The sequence below is a fragment of the Stenella coeruleoalba genome (assembly GCF_951394435.1).
Source record: "Stenella coeruleoalba genome assembly, chromosome: 14".
In the NCBI taxonomy this organism is placed as follows: domain Eukaryota; kingdom Metazoa; phylum Chordata; class Mammalia; order Artiodactyla; family Delphinidae; genus Stenella; species Stenella coeruleoalba.
In genome coordinates, this window is record NC_137160.1 from 76,879,297 (window position 1) to 76,904,770 (window position 25,474).

At 45.0% G+C, this 25,474-nt stretch overlaps 1 long non-coding RNA gene across 1 annotated transcript in view; it reads right to left on the minus strand.

Annotated features, from left to right (window-relative positions):
* Positions 1–25,474, minus strand: part of LOC307197442 — a 261,167-nt gene extending 235,693 nt beyond the window's left edge. Inside the window, exons 1-2 of the long non-coding RNA XR_013831410.1 lie at positions 25,086–25,474; positions 24,440–24,525 (exon numbers count right to left, since the gene is read on the minus strand). This is a non-coding gene — a long non-coding RNA (uncharacterized lncRNA). The remainder of the gene's footprint in view (positions 1–24,439; positions 24,526–25,085) is intronic.

Here is a 25,474-nt window from a genome sequence, read left to right on the forward strand (position 1 = left end):
GCAGGGAGGGTCCAAGTAATGACTCCCTAGGAGGGTCTAATCATTGATTGAGGCAGGAAACACCTAATGCAAAGATGTTCATCTGTGCCAGGTGCCTGTAACACCTGGAGCAGGCAGGTGAGTTGGAGAAAGCAAGTATTCTCCTCTCCTGGCCATCAGTGCCCACAACTTCCCCACCTGCTCACAAAACAAACATTCTCTGCATCTTCTTCCCGCTCCCACTACGTATCCTTGAGGTGAGAACGAACTGTCCCCCCCACCTCCATAACTTCAGAACCATCAGTGTCATTGGGGGCAGAGGTGCACACAGAGGCTGAGAGTTTTCTCAGATGGGATCCAGCCCAATCCCTCTTATATCAGAATGCCTTGTTTACCCATTAGTGGAGCTTTGGACACTAGCAGCAGACAGGCTGGCTCCAGGGCATTTAAAAGGTCACAAACTGAGAGCCCAGGAAGGCAATCAGCTGGGATTCCGATCAACTGAACTTCCAGGGATGAACACAGTTTTCTAAACGCACCAACAATGTGCTTTGTCCTAGAGGACACTGGGACCCATCGGTCAGAGGTGAGCCTCTCTAGGAGATGATCTTTCTCTCCAGCCCACGATGGCCCATAAATAACCCTCGGGCACCTGCCCTCCATCAGAAGCATTGCCCAAATCACTCTGACCTTGGGGAAACTGAGATGACCTTGGGGGAACTTGGTAAACATCACTGCCTTGGAGAAACTGAGGCAGTAAAACTAAACGGGACCCATGATCCTCAAGAGTGCGCTCTAATCCCAAACTGCTGGAATAATAAGGACTTAAACATAACAAGCAGAGCCCTTTGAAATCACTTGTATGCACCAAACATTCCTGCTGAGCGCTCTAGATGCATTCTCTCATTTAATACAAAAGCCCTAAGAGGCACTTACTTTTATCCCTATTTTACAGGTGAGGCTCAGAGAAGTTAAGTCACTCACCCAAAGTTACCCAGCTAGTTAAGTGGTGGAGCTGGGATTTGAACCCAGGTCTCTCAATCGAGGTTGGCCTCATCCAACCTAGAAGGGAGGAAATGGATGGAATCTAGCAGAGGGGAATTATAAAGGTGTCAGGGCAGACAGCTTGGTGAGGCCCGAATTGGAAAGAAAGGGTATTTTTGTTCATTGTTTGTTTTTCCCAGCACAGTTCAGGGCAGAAGGTGCTCTGACAGGCTGAACTGGTCAGACTTGGGGGTAATATTGTGATGGACTTAGAAGATAAATGCTGACTCACCGTTTGAATGTTTTATAGCAGGTAGAAAGCACAGGGAGGGAAACTTGTTGCCTAGTATCTTAGAAGAAGAAACTCTCCTTATTTTGTAGATGTGGAAACTGAGACACAGATGGAAAGTGTCCTGCCTAAACACGGACTGGGATTATTGGTTTCCTGGTTCCTAGAACGCCTCTTCTTTAAATAACAACAGTAACAACCACAGTAATAATAAAAGCGGCCCACATTTTACTATGTGTTTTGTATGTGTCAGGCTCTGTGCTAAGCATTTTATATATCTATAAATACAACATTGTTCAATCTTCACCAAAACCTCACAGATAATTTCAAAGGCTCAGAGAGGTTGAGTCAATCACCTAAGTCACACAGCTAGTAAATGGCGGAAGTAAGATTTTAAATCTTAGGCAGCCCGACTCCAGAATCTGAGCTTTTTTTTTTTTTTTAAATTTTTTGGCCATACCATGAAGCATGTAGGATCTTAGTTCCCTGACCAGGGACCGAACCCACGCACCCTGCATTGTAAGCGCAGAGTCTTAACTACTGGACCACCAGGGAAGTTCCCAGAATGTGAGCTTTTTTTGGGGGGGCAGGGATACACTGGCCTCTCACTGTTGTGGTCTCTCCCGTTGCGGAGCACAGGCTCCTGACGCGCAGGCTCAGCAGCCATGGCTCACGGGCCCAGCCGCTCTGTGGCATGTGGGATCTTCCCGGACCGGGGCACGAACCCGTGTCCCCTGCATCGGCAGGCGGACTCTCAACCACTGCGCCACCAGGGAAGCCCCAGAATGTGAGCTTTTAACTCTTCAGCTCTGCTTCCTTTATAGAATAGCATTCATCAGCAAACACTGATTAAGACCCCACAGGGTTCTGGGTGAATGAGAGGTTCTGCCTATCCTCCATGAACTCACCAGTGCATCAAAAAAACATACACAGGGAATTTAACACAGTGTAAAAATGCTTTGAGTGAAGGAGGAAGCAACTAACAACCTGAGTTGGACAAAGACTATCAAGAGATGTCTGAAGGGCTTCCCTGGTGGCGCAGTGGTTAAGAATCTGCAGGGGACATGGGTTTGAGCCCTGGTCCGGGAAGATCCCACATGCCGTGGAGCAACTAAGCCCGTGCGCCACAACTACTGAGCCTGAGCTCTAGAGCCCGCGAGCCACAACTACTGAGCCCACGTGCCACAATTACTGAGCCCACGCGCCGCAACTACTGAAGCCTGTGTTCCGCAACAAGAGAATCCACCGCAATGAGAAGCCCACACATGACAACGAAGAGTAGCCCCCGCTCGCTGCAACTAGAGAAAGCCCGCATGCAGCAACAAAGACCCAACACAGCCAAAAATAAATATAAATAAAATAAATAAATTTATATTTAAAAAATTGAATTTAAAGGGTATATTTTCAGTACTCTGGGTCTCTAGTCCAAGAAAAAGACATTAGTCCCCAGTCTTTACGGAACTGGATGAAATGTCTGAGCATGGTAGTTTTTGAGTCAGATAGGACTTGGTTCAAATCCCATTTCTGCTACTTTGTAGGTGTATGACTGTGGACTAGTCCCTTATATTTTGAGTCTTGGTTTTTTCATCTATATAAATGTGAATAGAAACAACACGCTCTTAGATTTGTCATATGGATTTCATAGAGTAATGTCAATAAAGTATATGGTCTAAATCAGTATATTTAGATTATATATTTATATCTCTTTTTATGAGATCTTCCTTCTCCATGGTTGTATTAGTTATCTATTTCTGCATAAAAAATCACCATGAATTCAGCATCTTAAAACAATGCACATTTATTATCTCACAGTTTCTGCACATCAGAAATTCAGGCATAATTTACCTAGGCTCCCTCTTTTTGAGTCTCTCACAAGCTTGAGATCTAAGTATTGGCCAGGGTTGGGGTCCCATCTGAAAGCTCAACTGGGGAAGGTTTTTCTTCCAAGCTCACTTATGTCGTTGTCAGGATTCAGTTCCTTCTGGGCTACTGGGCTGAGAGCATCAGTTCCCAGATGGCTGTTAACCAGAAGCCACCCTCAGTTCCTTGTCACATGGGTCTCCCCAACATGGCAAGTTGCTTTATCAAAGCCAGCAAGGGAGAGAGTCTGAACAAGATAGAGTTTACAATTCCCGCCCCCAAGAGGGGCAGGAATTCAGATGAGATGGCTTTCTCCACCTCTGGCTAAGACCAGCTTGCATTCCAATATCAGACCAGAGCATTGGAACCACCAGCCTTAGGAATCATGGTACATGGAAAAGCAGGAGATGGAAGTAAGCTGAGAACACAGGGCCTGGAGCAGGTGCTGCCAAACTTCTTCTGTAATGAACCAAACGGTACATATTTCAGCTCCACAGGCAGACAGTCACTGTGGCACACAGTGGCCATAGGCAGCACAGAAACAAATGGGTATAGCTGTTTTCTAATAAAACTTTATTTACAAAATAGGCAGTGGGCCAGATTTGGCCCCTGGGCCGTAAGTTTACCAACCCAGGATCTAGATCCAAATGGAACAGCTGTGAAATCCCAGCTGCACTGTGCTGTGTGTCCTTGTATGTCACCTAAGTCTCTCGAGCCTTAGTCTCCCTCATGTGAAAATTCAGAAAAATAAGAGTACCAGCTTCACCATGTTGCTGTGAGAATCCTCACGTTTTAAATACAAAGTATTTCACATCATTCTGGGAACTCAGTACACCAGGATAAAAGTTAGCTGTTACCACTGTCTGGTCTAGACTGCCAAGGTTCTGAACATAGCTCCACCCCTTCCCAGCTGGGTGACCTTGGGCAAGTGATGAAACCTCTCTGTGCCTGACTTTCCCGTATGTAAAGTAGGAATAATAACAGTCATGAGAATTCAATAAAACAACGAATGCAAAATGTTTAGAATAATACCTGTGAAAGCACTCAAAAGTTAGCTTGAGTTATTGTTTTGTTATAATAGGATAAATTATAAATTATTGTTTTATAATGTTTCTCACAGAGAAGAGATTCAATCAACAGAGTAAGGGGAAAATTCCTTCACAAGCAAAGAAAACAGCACCAAGAACCTTGCCTTTCCCCAAAACTCTTTAAGATGTGAGCCTTTCACCGAAGACACTGAGTGTAAAAATGTCTTTCTCTGCACCCACAGGCCAGCCAGGAGACAGCCACACTGAAACCAGCAGGGTCAAAGCTGAATAGTATTTACCACACTTTGCTTTGCCTCTAAATTCCTACTGAAGATGAAACACAACATTTTAGAACCTTCGTGGGAGCTCTGAGACAAAGTTATGGGATTGGGGGGGTAGGGGGTGACTATTTTACTAAATGGCTTATTTTCATCTGGTTTTAATCTTAGTTTCACATTTGTTTCAGCTTTTATTTAGTCTCCAGAATTTGCCATCAGCTTGTCAAAGACAAGTGATTCTTCAGCAACTATGTTCTCTTTTGTTATTCATATAATATATATGAATGTCTCTTTGGATGGGGGTTTTCCTACCACACACAGAAGCCAACACAATTAACTTTCCTTAAGGAAATTCCATCACCTTTGAGAAAAATGGTTCTTGATCCTCTCCTGTGAGTTGCTGCTACAACACACACACACACACACACACACACACACACACACACACACACACACACACACACACACACACACACACACACACACACAGGTCCAAACAGCACTAAAGTAATTAAAGCAGCTGGGATTGATTGGGGTTTTGAGTGACCTTTTGGTAACTTACCTACGCCTGCCATTTAGAGAAAGAATAATTTATGATGCAAGTTGAAGTGCAGAAAACCAAGGCAGACAGAAAGAGAATTCTGATTAGCCAAGAGGGGTGAACTGTCAGGAAGAGCCCCCGGAGCCCCTTGTCAAAACAGGGAACAAAAGCATTAAATGTCCAGATTTGCCCAGACACAGACGCCTGCGGTTCCCAGGGTGCGTCTGCTCCTCTGGTTTGTAGAATCCAAGAATTTCAAGGCTAGGAAGGTCTTAAAGGTCTGACCAAGCCCACTCATTTGACAAATGAGGAAACTGAGGCTCAGAGGAGGGGCTGACTGGCTCCAGATTTGACTGTAGGTCACCTGCCTGTCGGGTGCTAAGTTTCCCACTTTCTCTGTTGCACTCAAACCAGAGGGATCTTCAAACTCCAAGATGCCCTTTAATTGTAAATTATAAATAGGTTTGTGATTAAAGTTACAAGCTAAAATCGCAGAATGAAAACTTGACAACACCATGGATTACTTTCTGCCTTCTTCAATACCGTAACCTCAGCACCTAGACTAGCAGCTGCTATGTGGTGATAATACATTTCTCTGGAATAAGCTTTCAGGAGCAATTGTCCCTGGATTCAAGAGATGCATGTAGTGCTGAGTAGGCTCTGTATCCAAAGTGGTACCCATTTGGGGTACCAAGTCAAGAAAACAAGAGATCTAGAGGCCCAATGTCTTTCATTTGCATTAAGATTATGACATGGCTTCCCAATTAACAGTCCCAGAGGCAGGGATGACCACTGATGAATCTCTGCAGCTAGGAGAATAGACTAAATGGTTGGGACTTCCCTTAATGCGTTCCCACCAGTGCTCTACCTCTGCTTCCGCTGTTACTCGCACCTGGGAAATACTTCACCCACCTCTGAATCTTCACATCCCACCCACATTTTAAAACCCAGCTTGCGTGCGACCTCCTCCATGAAGCTCTCTTTTCTTTTTCCTACACAGAAGCAACCCCTCCTTCTTTTGAGCTAACTTCCACACAGCTTTTGGGAACTTAGTTTAAATGCTACGTTGTCAGGGGAACCTTCTCTGACTTTCTGTATGAGGTCAGATTTTCCTACTTCTTATACTTTTACTCTCATATCACTAATTATGCTTTCTTTATTATCTGTCTTCCCCTCTTGGACAGTAAGTTTCATGGGACATAAGACTGTATCTGCTCTGTTTCACTGCTGTATCCCTAGAACCTAGCACAGTGCCTTGACCACAGGAGGCATGAATGGAAGGATGAATGGATGGATGGATGGATGGATGGTTGGATGGATAAATGGATTAATCAATGAATGGTTGAGTGAATTAACCAGTGAATGAAACAAGGAATGAATGATGAATCAATGAATTAATCAAGTGAATCAATGAATGAATCATTTATATGCTATTTATCCAATCTCTACCATGCTGTTGAATTTATGTTTCAAAGACAGAATAATGCAGTGGTTGAAAGTATGGTTTCTAACAGACTCACAGACATAGAGAACAGACTTCTGGCTGCCAAGGGGGAGGGGAGTGGAGGAGGGATGGATGGGGAGTTTGGGATTAGCAGATGCAGACTGGCATATATAGGATGGACAAACAAGGTCCTACTGTATAGCACAGGGAACTATATTCAATATCCTATGATAAACCATCATGGAAAAGAATATGAAAAAAAGTATATTTGTACAACTGAATCACTTTGCTGTATAGTAGAAATTAACACAACATTGCAAATCAACTCTGCTCAATAACATAAACTGAAAAAAATAAAAGTGTGGTTTCTAGAGACAGGCTGCCTGAGATGAAATTTTAACTCTTTTTACCACCTGCATGGTGCTGGGCAAGCTCGTTAACATTTCTGAGCCTCCCTTTCCCCACCTACAAAGGAGAACAATCATACTGCCCACACCTCATGGGACGATTGCAGGTTTAAATGAGATAATGCACGTAAAGTGCTGGGCACCACAAGTACTCAGTAAACGTTAGCTTTATTGTTCTGATTATTACCTCACTTCAGCACGAACTGTCAAGTTCATCTTTGTAAGCCCCAACGCCTAGCAGAGTGCACACATTTGCTTCTCAAAAATATTGAACACTTAGGGCTTCCCTGGTGGCGCAGTGGTTGAGAGTCCGCCTGCCCGATGCAGGGGACGCGGGTTCGTGCCCCGGTCTGGGAGGATCCCACATGCCGTGGAGCGGCTGGGCCCATGGCCCATGGCTGCTGAGCCTGCACTTCCGGAACCTGTGCTCCGCAACAGGAGAGGCCACAACAGTGAGAGGCCCGCGTACCGCAAAAAAAAAACAAAACGTATTGAACACTTAGACGACCTAGAGGGATGGGATAGGGAGGATGGGAGGGAGGCTGAAGAGGGAGGGGATACAGGGATATGTACACGTATAGCTGATTCACTTTGTTATACAGCAGAAACTAACACAACATTGTAAAGCAATTATACTCCAATAAAGATTTAAAAAGGAGAAGACTGACTTTCCTTTGCCGTTTTAAACTTCGGAAAAAAAATATTGAACACTTAAATGGATATTTTAAACCTCTCTGCCAGGACACTTCAAAATTCTGAGAATGTCAAACATGTCAGCATCATGGCAGGAAGCTAAAGAGACGTGACAGCTAAATGTAATAGCTGATGCTAAGAAGGACATTCTTGGGTCCATTGACAAAGCTGGGTTACAGATGAAGATGAGATGAAAGTATTGCATCAATGCTAAATTCCCTGAAGTTGACAACTAGTGTGGTTACATGAGGCTATCGGTATTCTTTGGAAATATACACTGAAATGTTCAGAAGACCATGACAGACGCAATTTACTCTCAAATGTTTCAGAAAAATCAGACACATGTGAGAGAAAAGGAAAAAGCAGAGTAAAATATTGACAAGTGACTCCAGGTAAAGGACTATAGGTATTATTCATGCTATTCTTATTCTTAAAACTTTTCAATAAGTTTGAAATTATTTCCAGATAGAAAGATTTTTTTCAAATTATGGAATGAATCTGCAACCACCAAATTACAGTTCTGGGTTTTCAGATAATTGTTACACCTGAAGAACTATCTACTGAGCTAATCTCCAGTAGGGCATCAGCAGATAAGCCTGCAGAGGAGGCAAACACATGATTCCCGATCCCTCTTTCGGGGTAAACATTACCAATCAAGATGCATCTTTAATAGTAAATCCAGACACAAACTCAGAATCCTTCTCAACACAGCTACTACCAAGCAAACGAGCTGACTCTCTGGATGAAATAGCCATGGACTTGACCCCTTTCTGAGAGTATTCAGTTCCAATGGGGACTCGTCAAAATTCAAAGCCTTTCTACACTTTTTTTTTTTTTGGTCACACTTGTGGGATCTTAGTTCCCCAACCAGGGATTGAACCCAGGCCCTCCGCATTGAAAGTGCAGAGTCCTAACCACTGGACCACCAGGGAATGCCCCAAAGCCTTTCTAATGAAGGCGCATTAGCCCCTGGAACACCTAGGTAGAGGGTCTACAAACTACCATTCAAAACCTTACTTCCACCAAAACTTAGAATTGATTTTACTTCGGTGAAAGGAGGTTCTATGTGGTTGGAAGATTCTAGCAGTCAGATTCCTTTGTGTTTGATACCATCTCTTCCAACACACCTTCCAACTTGACAAGTTGCTTTAACCTTCCTGTGCCTCAGTTTCCCCATCTCCAATAAGGAACACACAACCCCCAGGCTGTTAGAAGGACCAGCTAAGGTAATGAATGTGAGCATCTTGTACCCTTTATGGCTAAATTATTTGATTATAGTGATCGTGATTACCAACATCATCATAATCATCATCTTTCCCCCTTTCTCTGCTCTCCAATTACCACAGCTAATGGAGTCCCGTTTCCCTTTAAAGTGTACAAAGCAGCTTCTGCCCAGAACATTTCCAGCTTGGGTTCTTCAACAGCCCACAGAGCTCTCCTGCCTTGAACCTGAATCATGCCCGAGTTTGGAGAGAGCAGTTACATGTCCATTTTCTTCGATTATCAGTGAAAGGTTAAGTGCTCCAGCCGTCAGCCTCAGATGCCCATCTGGGTTTTCCATTATGAGCGGAGGTAGACCAACCGGGTCTGCGAGTTCATTCTCTGGCCCTGGCTCTCCAGCTAATAGAACCTCAGCCACTCTCTTGAACGTAAAGCTTTATCTCCAGGCAAAGCCAACCAATTTAAATGGCACTCACAGCTCATGCCCGCAGGTCATGGGCTCTGAGTACTCCAAGGGGCTGGAGCAATGAAATCTATTAGGTCTCCTTTGTCCCATCTTGTTGTGAACTTATAAGAAAAAGGCACTAAGAGGATCGGTACCCAGAAAAACCTTCATAATTGTGGCTTCTACACAGCGAATGAGGACAATTACCAAGGCAACCAGCCAATCATTCTGGTTAAGGGCAGAGGGGGTTTAGTCCAGAAGAGGCTGTTTCGAACCTCTATGGCGCTCTAATCAGAGAGGAACCAACATTTTAAAAGGCCCTTGTGTAAAAACAGGAGGGACAGCAGGGGAGGAAAAGAGGAGAGGGGGGGAAATTAATTTCCTCTCATTTCCTGCCTGCTCCATTGATTGCAGTCCAAAGGCAAGGTGATGCACTCTACCCCGCGCACCTGGGGCCACAGGGGCTGGCAGCCGAGGCGGCGATGTTGTCTGATTTTCTGCGTGTGTTTATTTACTTATTTTCCCCTCTGGATCTGCCATCCGCAGTGTAGATCTCATGACAGGCGCAGCAAAGGTGTAAGAATCTTTAAGGACAGTATAGAGTCTTCCAGGATCGTCTAGTCCCCTGAGAATAAAAATAATAGCGCATCCTTCCTTACTCAGCCTTCATCCCCTCAGTTGCCGGTTTGGGCAGATCATTTTGTGACAGAAGTTGTTTTGCTCATCACAGTGTCTCCTATGAAGTTATGTGGGAAATCAGGGGAAATGGGGGCATTGGGAAATCTCTGGATGCTTTTCCACCTTGCGGACTCTGGAGAGTCTAGCTGATACTGAATTGGGGACTGACTTTTTCCTCCTGGGCCGTGCGAGGTGTCTGGGAGGGTTGAGGATTGGGGTGAGAATTTGTCTTTGGTCTACAGTGTCTGTGTTCTCAGCTCTGTGTCCCCAAGATTCCTGTGTCCCCACCCCCAGCCACCCAGCCAACGGCAGCAAAACACTAGATAACCTGCCCCGTGTTTGCCCATCTTCCTGGTAAAATTAACAAAGCCATTCAATGAAATAAGGAACTACCTTTTCCACTGGTGAGCTCCCCATGACAGGAGGTGTGAAAGGAGAGGTATCCCCAGGTGAAAAAATTCATTGATTCACTCAACAAACAGGCCAGGTACTATTCTCCTGGCACTGCATAGGAAATTATTTCTATGGTTCCTTCCAACTAGCAGAGTCTATAATTCTAATTACACCGAGATGACAGTAATGAAAATAACAGGAGTGTCATAATATGACAATAACAACAAGTGGATTGAGCATTTGCTAGGTGCCAGCCCATGTGTCATGATCTCTCTGGGATATTATGTCATCTGTCAGGGTCCCAGTGGGAAATAGGTAGTACATTCAAAGGGTTTAATTGAGGAGAGTTTAATAAAGGGTCTCTCTTTTTTTGCAGATGTATTGCCATGGTTTTCTTTTTCCCCAGCTTTATTGAGATGTAATTGACATGTAACATTGAATACGTTTAAGGTGTACAAAGTGTTGATCTGAGACATTTATATGTTGCAATAAGATTACCACCACAATGGCCTTACCTAACACCTCCATCATGTCACACAATAACCATTTCTTTTTTGTGGTGAGAACATGTAATATCTACTCTCTTAGCAAATTTCAGGTACATAATACAGTGCTGATAAGTCCTGGGGATCTAATAAAGGGGTCTATTTTCACAGGTGCTAACAGGGTTAAAGGGACCAGCAAGGGATATTTAAACTCCTGGGGCCAGCAATGGGTGGGGAGCTGGTACCAGCCAAATGAAGGGGTGTAGGGCTCGCTGGTGAGGGACCATGGGAGACGGGCCACCCAACAGGAGCTGGGGAAATAGAATATGCCAGTTGTTCCCTCCTACTACCCTCCAGTCTCTCACCAGCGATTTCCACTGGCCAATTGACTGAGGTTGAATCAATCACCAATAGCCAATGAGTGAATCAACCGTGCCTCCGTAATAAAGCCTCCGTAAAATCCAAAAAGGAGGGGGTTCAGAGAGCTTCCAGGCTGGGGAACGAGAACACCTCCACGTGCTACCGTGCTGGGCTCCCATCCCAGGAAACAGAAGGCAAGGGAATCTAGTCCATGCAGGTCGGCCCCCAGGAGGGAGCACCGAGCAGGGAGAGAAGGGTGAGGGGAAGATATGGGGGTAGGGGAGGGGCAGATGGATAACCACCACCATATCAGTGTCCCCAATTTACAGACAGGGATACTGAGTCCCCACGAGAGGAAAAAACTAAGAGACAGAAATCCAGATTCTCACGTGGAATCTTGCCCTTTTTTAAGTGAAGGCAAAACAAAACCCCATTATGGGGGCCAGAAAACCTATGTGAGGGCCATGTGTTTGCAAACCCCACTGCAAGCAAAGCCATCCGGGATCCTCAGGTTCTGGGGCAAGTGCCCAGGACTTCAGTCTTCACACTGAAGTGAACGCCTTGTGTGTCCTTGGGCAGGTTCTGTCCCCTCTCAGGAACCCCACTCCCTCATGTGTTTCCCTCAGGAAGGCAGAAGATGACAATCCCAAAGACTCTTTTCTAGAACTTCAAGTCTCCTGATTTGACATGCTTTTTCCTTGGAAGGGAAGCTATTCGATCACACAATCATTTCTGAGAAACTTCCACTGTTACCTTTAAGAGCTACTCTTCCCAGTTGCCTCCTACGGATGTTCGCATCCTCTCCAACTTTGATCACATTTCCCCGCTTTCCTTGAGAAGCAAGAAAGTTCACCAAAGGTTATGGAAGAGTTATCAGGGAAAGCTTTTTAAGGGCAATCTAGAGCCTCTTCTAGTCCTATGAGCAGAGAAATAATAGGGCACATTACGTTGCTGCTTTGGCCAGGACGTTTCGTCACTGAGGTTGTTTTGCTCGTCACTGAATTTATAGCAAGTATGTTGGAAATCGGGGTAATGTTGGTGCAATGTTGTGATCTATAAAAATATATTTCTCACATATATCAATATTGGGTCTTCATCCACAGTTCTGGCTCACAGCTCCCAAAATCTTTAGAATTTCCTGAGATAAAAGCAATAGGAGCATCTTTTGTTATAATATTTGGTCTCATGCTCAGTTCCTTTAAAAAATGCTTCAGAGCCTTAAAGGTGAAATGGGTGTCTTGTTTTTCATAACTAGCCCCTTTCTACCTCAACTGGGCTTATGATACTGAAGGTGATTTTTGGAAGCACCTAAGGGTGGGGACTAACTGCCCAGTAACCATGTAATTAGAGGGTTGGAATTTTCCTTTTTTTTTGAATTTTATTTATTTTTTATGCAGCAGGTTCTTATTAGTTATCTATTTTATACATATTAGTGTATACATGTCAATCCCAATCTCCCAGTTCATCCCACCACCCCCCCCCACTTTCCCCCCTTGGTGTCCATACATGTGTTCTCTACATCTGTGTCTATTTCTGCCTTGCAAACCGGTTCATCTGTACCATTTTTCTAGATTCCACATATATGTATTAATATACGATATTTGTTTTTCTCTTTCTGACTTACTTCACTCTGTATGACAGTCTCTAGGTCCATCCATGTCTCTACAAATGACCCAATTTCATTCCTTCATATGGCTGAGTAATATTCCATTGTATATATATACCACATCTTCTTTATCTATTCATCTGTTGATGGGCATTTAAGTTGCTTCTATGACCTGGCTATTGTAAATAGTGCTGCAATGAACATTGGGGTGCATGTGTCTTTTTGAATTATGGTTTTCTCAGGGTATATGCCCAGTAGTGGGATTGCTGGGTCGTATAGTAGTTCTATTTTTAGTTTTTGAAGGAACCTCTATACTGTTCTCCACAGTGGCTATATCAATTTACATTCCCACCAACAGTGCAAGGGGGCTTCCTTTTCTCCACACCAAGAGGGTTGGAATTTTCAATCCTACCTCCTGATTTCTGGGGAGGGGAGAGGGGCTGGAGGTTGAATCAATCACCAATGGCCAATGAGTTAATCAATCATGCCTATATAATGAAGCCTCCATAAAAACTCAAAAAGGAGGGGGTTCAGAGAACTTCCAGGTTGGGGAACCAAAACACTTCCACGTGCCGTCATGCTGGGCTCCAAGTCCTAGGAGGACAGAAGCTTCTTTGTTCAGGACCTTTTCCTATGTATCTCTTCCATCTGGCTGTTCCTGAGTTACATATTCTTTTATAATAAACTGGTAATCTAGTGAGTTAATGGGTTTCCTGAGCTCTGCGAGCTATTCTAGCAAATTAATTGAACCCAAGAAGGGGGTCAGTGAAACCTCCAATTTGTAGTTGGTTGGTCAGAAGGGCTTCTGACCTGGGCTTACGATTGGATTGGCATTTGAATTCTTGAGGGATGGAGCTCCTGTGGAATCTGATTCTATCTCAGCGTAGATAGTGTCAGGACTGAGTTGAAATCCTGCTGGTGTCTGAGAATTGCTTGTTGGTGTGGGAAAGTTGGAATTGGGTCCAGGAACCTAATTTAGTTGGAATGCTACTAGATGATATGGCCAGAGGATTCAGGAATATTGGAACCCTGCCCCAGACCACATGAGGTCCTGAGGGAATTCCATGCATGGGACGGACACACGGGAGGTGAATCTGCAGACTGACCATAAACGCTCACGCCTAATTCAAATGATCACACCTGGACCGTGGAAAGAAACTTCAGTTACAGTAGCCCTAGAACAAAAGCAGACCAGAGCCCTTTCCATTTATTTCATCCCCTACATTCAAGCCTACGTTTCAGCATCACTACTTTTGATGCAGGGATTCACTCACTGGTCCCCTCCAAGTCTGCCCTATTTCCCGCCTGGATGATCACAACAGACTTCTAACTGGGCTTTCTCCATGTTTTTCCTGAACCTTCTCTAATGTTTACTAATGCTTTCTTGACATCTTTATTGAGGTATTGACAAATAAAGATGGTATAAGGCATACAATTTGATGTTGTGGTATATGAATACATTGTGAAAATAACCCCCACAATCAAGCTAATTAACATAGCCCCCACCTCACATAGTTACCTTTATGTCTGTGTGTGGGGGTGTGTGTGGGTGTGTGAGTGTGTGTGTGTGTGTATGTGTGTGTGTTGAGAACACTTAAAGATCTACCCACTTAGCAAAATTCAAGTTTACAATATGGTATTATTAACTACAGTCACCATGCTGTATGTCAGATCTCCAGAACTTAACTGCATAATTGAAACTTTGTACCACTAGACTCTCAACTCCACATTTTCTCCTCCCCCGCCCCTGGAAACCACTATTCTACTGTTTCTATGTTTCTATTTAATGGTGTTTAAATAGTTAAACACCATTCTACTGTTTAACCATTTTAGAGTCCACATGTAAGTGAGATCATGCAGTATTTGTATTTCTGTGTCTAGCTTATTTCCCTGAGCATAATGTCCTTGTGACTTGCTTTGACTAATAGAAAATGGTAGGAGTGACATCTGGGGATTCCAGAGCAGGATACTTTCAGCTTCCACATTTATCCCCTGGGAACCCAGCACCATGCTGTGAAGAAGCTGGTCCAGAACACTGGAGGCAGGGAGACCACATGGAGAACCGAGGCCCCCCCGCCAAGAGCCAGACCAATGGCCAGTTGTGAAAATGAAGCCCTCTCAGACATTCCAGCCCCCGCCATGCTCTCAACAGATTGCAGCCACATGAATGACCCCAGTCAACACACCGCAGAGCAGAAGTGTGTGGTCCCAGCAGAGCCCTGAGCCAATAAACGGTTGCTATTTAAGCCACTATCTCTTGTTTATAGCAAGAGATAACAGAAATAAACATCCCTCCCCAAGAAAGAGTCTCCAATCAGTGTATTAGAATCTCAGTTATGCAAATCAGTGATTCCTATCCCTGGGGTGGAGTAAAAGGGATTGGGGGATGGGAGGTCCCCTCTTCTCCTAGAAGAGGACGGAAGGACCAAACCTTTTATCTTTCAAGCTCATACACGCCGGTAAAAGCCGCTCTCATGAGTTGTTGAGTTTTTTAATTGTGGGAAAATTAAATTAAGTGTGGGAAAATTTAAGAATAAAAGCGAGTGTTCCACATAACATAAAATTTACCATTTTAACCATTTTAAAGTGTACATTTCAGCAACACGGGGTACAGTCACCATATTATGCGACCGCCACCACTGTCTAATGCCATAACTTTCTCATCACCCCAAACAGAAAACCCTTTACCCACTAAGCAGTCATTCCTCATTCGCTCCCCGCCTCAACCCCAGGAAACCACTTATCTACTTTCTGTCTCTACGGACCGGACCGGCCTCTTTGGTACATTTCATATAAATGGAAACAGACGATACATGATCTTTCGTGTCTGGCTTCTTTCACTTAGCATGATTTTTTCAAGGGTCATCCATGTTGTAGCATGTATCACTACATCATTCTGTATAATAGTCCATCGTATGGACAGACCACCCTTTGTTTATCCAGTCATCCGCTGATGGACGTTTAGATTGTTTCCATCTTTTAGCCCCTGTTAAATAGTGATGTTATGCACGCTTAACATACAAGTTTTGATCTAATTCGGTGGTTGTCAACAGAGGGCCCTTGTGCCCCCGCCCAGCGGGACATTTGGCCGCGTCTGGAGACATTCTTTTTTTTTTTTTTTTGGAGACATTCTTGATCGTCACAAAGGAGGCAAGGTGCTCTTAGCATCTACTAATTAGAGGCCAGGGATGCTGTTCAACATCCTACAGTGCACAGGACGCCCTCACCACAGGCATGATCCAGCCACAAACATCACTAGTGCTGCGGCGGAGAGACCCTGCTCTAATCCAACCTCTCCCAGCCTCTGTGGGTGCATAGGGACTATACGATGCTTGCCCTTTCGTGGGGATACTTTCAGAGCCCCCCAATAAATGATAAACTTTATCTCCTTCCCATCTCAGAATTCACAGCCTTGTGGCCAGTTTAGAAACGTGCGATTCTTCTTTAACACCCACCATTTCCAAGAGGGAAATCAAAACAAAACCCTCCAAATCAATTTGCAGGAAAAAAATAAAAGGATATTTCTGATGTTTTTCTAAGCTTTTCATCCTTTTTAAAACATGGGGGGGGTCAAGTGGCAACTGAAGAATAAAAGCAAGTGTTCAAAAGCATCAGCGACCAAAAGTCCACAGAAAATCAAAACAAACCTGGCTCTCAGTGTGCGTAATTACGGGTACAACCCAGTAATGAAAGCTTTATTAGTTTACTGTGATGCCATCAAGTACCAAAAAGCGGGAAGGAGTGGGAGAAAGAAAGAAAATGGATATGAAAGAGGAGAGGGAGGGGGGAGGCATGAAAGAGGAGTACGAGAGGGCAGAGCGGGGAGAAACTAAGATGCATCTGTAATTAAACTGCACATTCTGGGTGTTGGACCAGCATTTACCCAAAGGAGCAGCAGGAACAGACCTGAACACCTTCTCCAAAACGTGCACCTCTGCATTCAACCAACAGATCACTTGCTGATGCTCTGAGTTTGACCCTGTTTTCAGTAGTGGGGATGCAGCAATGAACAAACTAGACAACAATCCTTCCCCTTTTCCCGGGAGCTGACACACTCAAGCAGGGAAAACAGACATTAAATGAAATAGTGAGTACAATGCATGGTACCTTATGCAGAGAAAAAAGAAAGCAGGGAAGGGGGATAGGAAGCGTCAGGGATGGGGCAAGTGTTGAAATTTTAGAGCAGGTGGCCAAGAAGGGGGTGACAGATGGGCGAAGATCTGAAGGGAGTGAAGGCATGAGCCAAGGGTAGATCTAGGGAAAGAGCATTCCAGGCAGAAGGCAAAGGATGTGCAAATGTCCTGGGGTGGGACATGCCTGTGGAGGAACAGTGAAGGGGCCAGTGGTTGGGGCAAAGTAGGGGGGCCAGTGGGAGAAGGGGCAGATCCCATAGGGCCTCATAGGGTACAGGAAGGCCTTTGTTTTTATCCTGAGTGAGAAGGGGGTCCCGGGTGGGCTTTGGACAGAGGAGGGACAACAGGATCACTCTGATAGGGACTAGGGTGAGGCGGGTGAGACCCTGGAACAAAGGGTCACCTACACCTTGATGCGAGGAATTTGCGATGGACACCAACCACCCCCTCCAAGGAAGGCCTCGTAGCCCCACCCACCGGGGGTGCTGCTGGCAGATGGTCTCCAGTTGCTGATTCCCAAAGGGATGGCCCTAGATGCAAGGACCTGCCTCCTCCAGAGACCCACCCCTTCCCAGGGTGTGCTTTTTTTTCCTTTTTGGCCGCACTGTGTAGCATGTGGGATCTTAGTTCCCCAAGCAGGGATCGAACCCATGCCCCCTGCAGTGGAAGCACAGAGCCCTAACCACTGGACCACCAGGGAAGTCCCACCCAGGGTGTGCTTTTAAGTCAGGATGCTGTTATCTTTCAGGTATGGTAAGGCCAACAGATCAGGAGATAATTACCATTGAGAAGACAGCTTGTTATACTCACAGAGTCGAAGAGGAGGGGCTCACCACACCACACAGGGCCGCCTGGGGAAGCACCAGGGCCGGGCAGAGCAGGAGGGAACAGGGGCAAGAGCCTTTATTGTGGTTTCCACAGGAAGGAACATGGGTGACGTGAGGCAGGGTAAGCAGGCTTAGGGTTGGCTGGGCTGAATCGTTGGTGCAGGCTCTGGGGTGTAAGGGGCTGGCCCCAGTTGTGTGGTAACTGGCCCTGGGGTGATTCGGGCAGGTGGATAGTAGCCCAGAACAGGAGAGCCCCATGAAGGAGGTCCTTGGGGTGTGAACTCTGAACTGGTTGGTTTGCACAGGAAAGGTGAGCTCACAGGTGGACCATTTACTCTCCCTAGGGACTGGCTAGCCCTGGGAGGGACAGTCCCTGCAGGGGCAGCAAGGGCCCAGATGTCAAAACATCAGGATACAAAGACACGCTTAAATACAGGGTGACCCACATCCAAAGACTGATCCACACAGGGGTACAAAGGCCTGGGCCTCCCGTTTTTATTGCTGTATAATATCCCTCAGCACAAAGACACCCAATTTTCCATTCTACTGTAATGGTCTTTCGAGTCAACAGGAAGGTAGTAAAAGAATTTCTCCAAATGGCTAATAGACACATGAAAGATGCTCAACATCATTGGTTACCAGGGAAATGCTAATTAAAAGCAAAAGGGGATACTGCTACATACCCACCAGAATGGCTAATATTAAAAGCTGGAAAATACCAAGTGTCGGTAAGGATGCGGTACCCCAGCATTCCTCTTTCATCAAGCCAAGCTGGGTGGTAACCAGGTTCCTGGATGAGAAATTGACTGTGTTCACCAAAACCAAAGGAAACCAAGAACCACAGCAACTGATTACAGACTTCAAATCAACCAAGCAGCTCTTCAATATAAACACAGACACCAGGCAAATTCTCCAGCCCTCCCTCACCTCAAATTTACCATTCTCCCTCCTAAGCCCCTCATCCAGCTTGGTTTTCCCCATTAAGGCTATAAAGCCAAGCACAGTTGACTAGGGGCATATATTTGGACCTCAGCACCAAACCAAAGGGGGCAGGGATGGATACGCCATCTCTGACACAGCTGCATGCTTGAACCTTGTGTCTGGAGAGCCAATGGGTACGTGGACAGTCATCTCTCTCTTGACATATTGCCCGAATGCAGGTCTGGTTGTTTTGACAGGCATCCAAGTGCCTTTCAAAAATAAAAATATTCTAAGGGGTACAGTGATGGATATTGAAATCCAAATCCTAAAAGCCTTCTGACTATGGTACTCCAGGTGGCTCAGAGATATTTTTTTTTCCTCTTTTTAATCTAAATCATGTTCCCAGACAGCACAGAGCCTGGTATAAATTCTCTTCTGCACTAATCTTTTATATACTTTTATGCTTGTCTGAGATGATTGAACATGACTCATTCATGGTTCCGTTTTCCACCACCACTGGTCGCTTCCAGTCGGCAACATCTGGTTTTTTGCAGTAAAAGTTTCCCTCTGTCTGTCACATAACTCTGCGGTGTTCTTAGAAGAGGAGTCTACACCAGGGGCTGGTCAAATGCCAGGAACTGCCATGTACGATAGCAGAGCCTGGACCATCTACACTATTTATTGATGGTGATATGAAATTGAAAGTCAGCTGAATGAAAACTACCAGCTCCACAGTGTAGACTGGTGGGTTTCCACCTTTTTTTAATTGTCTTTGCCGCAAATCCTTTTTTTCAAACAAAATTTCAATAAAATGGTGAAAAACGTTCCTGTTCTGGGGGAGACATACCCTCCCCTTTACTCTCAAGACAATTCCTGGGGCGCCTTCTCTGAAACACAAGTGCTCCCAAGAGCTGCTCGAAAACCACTACGTAGACCAAGCTCATGGCGTAGTTCTGGTTAATGTAGGTTATCTCCAGGCGATTCTGATTTTTCTTCTGCTTTTTCTGCATTTTAAATTCTCTATGATGAACATTTATAACTCCATAATCATAAAATAAATTGGAACGTCTTAAAGAAAACTGGCATTGTTTGATATTCCCTAAACATACCCCATAAAGCATCAAGTCAGTTTCTGGCAATCGGTCTGCAAGTATAATAACCAAGCGCTAAATACACGCCAGGTACTGTTCTTGGCATTGAAGATACAGTGGTGAATAGACAGAGAGCAGCTGACTTCAAAGGTCTGACAGTTTAACGGCAGGAAGACGAGGGCAGAAGCAGCTCTGCCCACCACGTTCTCCAGCAACTTGCTTGAGGAATTCTCTGTGACTTGGACCTCTGTGGGTCTAGAAACACTAGTACCCAGAGGGAGGATGCTTCCCCCTCAGGACTCAATAATAACCCCATTCAACGCAAAGCTATGGCTGCCTCCTGGTCACTTTGAGTCACACATGCCAGCCATTCAGAAGGGGAAGCAGCCACCATGCTGGCATAGGGCATTGACCTTGATCATTATCAGAAGGAGGGGCTGCAGACACACAGCGGAGACAGGGAGGTAACTGCTTGGTGCTCGGGCAGTTTGCTAGGACATCTCTTGTTGCCTGCGTGCCTAGGAGTAACTGTACATGGGCAATACAGCCACCCCAGCCTGATAAGGACATGGTCACCAGGGGCTCAGACCCCTCCAGGATGAGGGTCTGGGTCACCTCACCAGGCCAGCCACTCAGACAACCAGAGGGAGAGGGGAACCTGGAATGAGTGGTGGTGGAGGAAGATGATGAGTATTCGTGATGACATGGACACCACCTGCAATAGTGGGGGCTCTCGTTCAGCCCACTACCGCTCGTCTTAGAAATGTCTTCAGAAATTGTGGCCAACCAGAGTCCTGGAGAAACCACACTTGGATGAAATGAACGTATGTGAGAAGCAAATGGCTCCAGCCTGTGCTGGGGGCGGAGTGTGGGAGAAGATGTTGGTGCCCCATCCGGATCCTCTTAACTGGACTGTGCACCCATCCCCCAGCTGCACTGTTGTTGGCTCAATACAACTCACAGCTCATTCCTTCTCCAGATAATTGCCCTAAGCCAACATGGAACAACCTCTTCCAGGAAGCTAAGCTACCCCCCCATGGGGGAGACTGACTAAATGACATGGGGGTACAAAATGCCAGCCCCTTGCCATAAAGAGAGACCAACTCCATGGTGCAATTTATGTTCCAGAGTTCCCCCTGGGATCAGACTGAAGTTGTCTCCAGCTGTTATATTCTTGTGTTTCTTTTTTTGATGTTTTGCATTTTGTCAATTGAGATAAAATTTATATACAGTAAAAAGCACAGATATTAGAAGTACAATTCAATGAGTTTGACAAATGTCTTCCAATGTAACCAACAACCCAATCAACAATTAAACATTCCCAACATCAGCTCCTGCCCCCTTCCTTCCAGTCAATCCCAACCACTGAACACCCACTTTTCTGATTTTTATCACCACAGATTAACTTTGTCTATTCTTGAGCTTTATATATATGGAATCACACAGTATGGATTCTTTTGTATATATAGATTTCCATCAACATAATATTTCTGAGTTTAATCTCTGTTGTATATATCAGAGGTTCATTTTTTATTGCTGAGTACTATTCAACTGTATGAATAAACAATGATTTATTTTTCCATTCTTCTGTGGATGGAAATTTGGGTTTCTAATTTTTACCTACTATAGGTTAAAGCTGCTATAATCATTCCTGCACAAGATTTTCTGTGAGCACACGTTTTTATTTCTCCTGGGCAACTACCTAGGAGTGGAATGACTGGGTAATAGGTGGATGTATAACTTAACATTATAAGAACCCTCCAGTTTTCCAAAGTGATTGTACCATTTTACGCCAACAATGTATAAGAGTTCTAATTGTTCCACATTCTTGCCAACATTTAGTGTTGTCAGATTTTTTACTTTAGCCACTCTAGTGGGTGTGAAATGCTATCTCATTGTGGTTTCAATTTGCATTTCCCTGATGGATAATGATGTTGAGCATCTTTCCATGTGCTTACAAGCCATTCATGTATCTTTCCTTCCAAAATGTCTCTTCAAGTATTTGCCCGTTTTATTGAGTTGTCTTTTTATCATTGATTTGTCAGTATTTTAAATATATTCTGGATACAAGCCCACAACTGATATATGTGTTATATTTTCTCATATCTGTGGCTTGCCTTTTCATTTTCTTAACGGGGTCTTTTGGTAAGCAGGAGTTTTTAATTTTGATGAAGTACAATTTATCTATTTTTTTATGGTTAATGCATTTTGTGTTTTTTCTAATAAGTCTTTTGCTACCCCAAAATTGCTAAGATATTCCCCACTGTTTTCTTCTAGAAATTTGAGTTTAGCTCTCACATTTAGGCCTATGATCCTTCCCAAATTAGTTTTTGTGTCTAATGTGAAGCAGGGATTGTGGTTCATTTTTTCAAACATTTATCCAGTTGCTGAAAAGATTTTCCTAATAAAATTGGGGCATTTGCTGAAAATTATGCGTGTGTGAATCTATTTCTGGATTCTGTTGCATTGATCTATTTGTTTATCCCTGAGGTCATATTCTTGCTTAGATTTTTTTTCCCTGCTTTACCATCTTTCCCTCACCCCTCATCTCCTAAGAGAACTCTCTTCATGAATCACTTGTGTAACATTCCCATCACAGGCTCTGTTTTCAGAGAACTAGACCTAAGACCACCGACAACAGACATGCAAGTTAACTGTGAAATGAGATACTTTCAGGTGCTAATCAGTGCTGGGAATAAGGTAAATATGGAAAGGACTGGCTTGCGGGTGGAAGCTAGCTTAGAAAAGGCCTCTCTGAGAAAGTGACATTTAAGTCAAGTCCAGAGTAATGACAACATAAGTGGATGGTTGAAGGGCAAGGAAAATAATCACTGGAGCCAAGAAGGTCCAGGAACTGAGAGGGAAGAGTGTTGAGTGTTGATCTGCAATGTCATGGCTGAAGCCAGAAGCATGATGGTAAGAGAAGTGATGGAAAGTGGGACAGAGAACCAGACAGGCAAGACAGGCAGGAGTTTATTGAAAAGCCCTTCACATTAGCTGGGAGTTTTTATGGAGGAAGGACTAGAGATCATTTCAAAGCGTCAACGGGAAGCAAAGAGGACACCAACCCCATCTCCAGGTGCGGAGTTCCTTGGGAGCTAGGAGGAAACCACAGCCTCCCTGAAGGGTGCTGTAGGGGGAAAGTATCCTCAGGCAGCAGCCAAGATTCAGATGGAGAAAGAATTTGATCAGTGGTTCTCGAAATTGAGCATGTAGCAGAATCAAGGGGAGAGCTTGTTAAACACAGATTGCTGGGTCCCACCCTAACATTTCTGACTCGGAAAGTCTGGGGTGGTGACCCAAGAATTTGTATTTCTAACAAGTTCCCAGGTGATGTTGATGATGGGGTACCAGGGACCACTCTTTGAGAACCACTGGCTTAGACAATACTATGTCAGGAGACAATCAGTGGTTCACCACTGGCAAGACCACTGATGGTTTCTGTTAATAAAGTTTTATTGGCACACAGCCACGCCCATTTGCTCACATGTCATCTATAGCTGCTTTCCTGCTACAATGGCAGAGATGAGTAGTTGCAACAGAGATTGTGTGGCCTGCAGAGACTAAAACGTTTACAATCTGGCCCTTTATAGAAAAAGTTTGCTGATCTCCATTCTATTTTGTCACTAGACTTCTGAAATTTCTTGATGGTGTGTCTAGAGGAGGAGGTAAGCAACGAAGTACCCAAGATAAGAGTCATGATCTTTTGCAACCAAAACTCTTCTCTCCTGCTCTCTTTGAACTTGTAGGTTAAAGGTTATTTAGGGCTCCCCTGGTGGCACAATGGTTAAGAATCCGCTTGCCGATGCAGGGGACACGGGTTCGGGCCCTGGTCCGGGAAGATCTCACATGCCGCAGAGCAGCTAAGCCTGTGCGCCACAACTACTGAGCCTGCACTCTAGAGCCCGTGAGCGCAACAACTGAGCCTGCGTGCTACAACTACTGAAGCCCACATGCCTAGTGCCCATGCTCCGCAACAAGAGAAGTCACCGCAATGAGAAGCCCGCGCAACGCAACGAAGAGTAGCCCCCGCTCACTGCAACTAGAGAAAGCCCGCGTGCAGCAACGAAGACCCAACACAGCCAAAAATAAACACATAAATTAATTTTAAAAATATAAAAGAAGGAATTGCAAATTTACACTGAATAAGAAACAAAACATAGTCATAGTTTCATGCTTTGTTTAAAGGCAAAAATAGAAACTTATATTGCAATATACATTGCATGTGATTGTCTTCTAAATAGAAGGTTGTTCTCTGGGAGGAACTCTTAGGTGGTGTAATATGAAGTAAAACTCATCTAATTTATTCCAGCCAATTATTTTCATATCATTGACTGAAAATCCGTTTTCCCCTATGAATGTGGGAAACACCCACAGCACCTTCACTGATTTTTCAGAGTCTTAACTATTCTGGGCAAAGCTAAAAAAATACAGGAACCAGGCCTGTAGGTCTCTGGCTATTTCTCCTGCCTTCTCACTTCAGGGCCTAGGGAAAAAAACAGCGGCTACAGGTGTGAGTTCCAACCAGCAAGTGTTACAATGAATACATATTTTTTCAACTGATTTTTCTGTTTTTTAAATCTAACCTACTACCAGGCACTTTAGGAGCCTATTAAGGTCTCAAAACCGCCATGTGACGTACATAGTACAGCACGCACCTCACAAAGGAGAAAATTAAAGCTCAGAGCAGTTAAGTGACTTGCCCAGGATCACACAGCATGAAAGGAGTGAAGACAGATTCAAACGCAGCTCAGCCAGGTGGCCAGGCTTACTTACTCAGAACGCATGCACATGGTGCTCACTCAGGGCTGGCTCCCTTCTCGAATTTCTGCTCCCGATGGGTCCTGCCAGGAATACGCCAGCTGAGGGAGAAGGAAGACAGTGAAGAGACACAGGCCTGAAATCGTTTGGGCTGGAAGCAGGGTCAGACACTGGCCCATCCTTGGGCTTGGTGCTGCTTCCAGCACACAACCCGAGTCCAGCTGGGCTTCTCCACAAATACAACGCCCTGTCAGGCCCCCTGGTCCAGGTACCAGTGAAATCCAACCTAAAGAAATGACTCAGGGGACACCAGGCCCCACAGGCTTCATGAGCAGAAAGGGCCTCTAAGGATACATGCATTCAAAACCCACTAGGCCAGGTCCCGTGTGCCGCTCCCTCCACCCGGCCCTGAGCCTGGAAACCTTTTCTTAAATATTAAAACGTGGCCTCTAATCTGGGAGATTAACCGAGACGCAGCCTTCTTATCTCAGGTAGGAGTTTCAGAGGCCCTCCTGGTGGAACCGTAGCAAGATCCCTCCATGAGGGGAACCAATCACTGTGAAAGCTTTGGAGGGTGGAGGGGAAGCCAGGAGCAGAGAGACAGCCCCACCCAGCCCAGCCTCATTCCCCACAGTGACCCAAATGAGGGGAGGAAAACTACCTGCTGCAAACCTGGGCCTCAGCCTCCCCGCAGATGCAGAGCCCAGAGCTGCAGACACGGAAGGCAAGCCATGGCCAGACCCATTTCACAGGTAGGGCTCATCAAGTAACGCTCAGTAAGCCATCCAGGGCCCATGACGTGCAGGGTCCTCTTGCAGTTGTAATAAACAGCGTGGTTGGCCTGCGGCCCAATCTGAAAGGTGATCCAGGAGCGTGCTGGACTCGGATAGTTAAAGAGTCAGGGGTTTTGTGAGTCGGTAGTCGAACTGTCGGTAGCTTGAAATCAGCCACCACAATCCTTCTCCCAGCAATTGTTTTTATGGCCCAGATTGCGGGCGTCCTTTGAAAGCCCACGTGCCTGGGTTATCATGATATGAAGGCAGAAGGAGG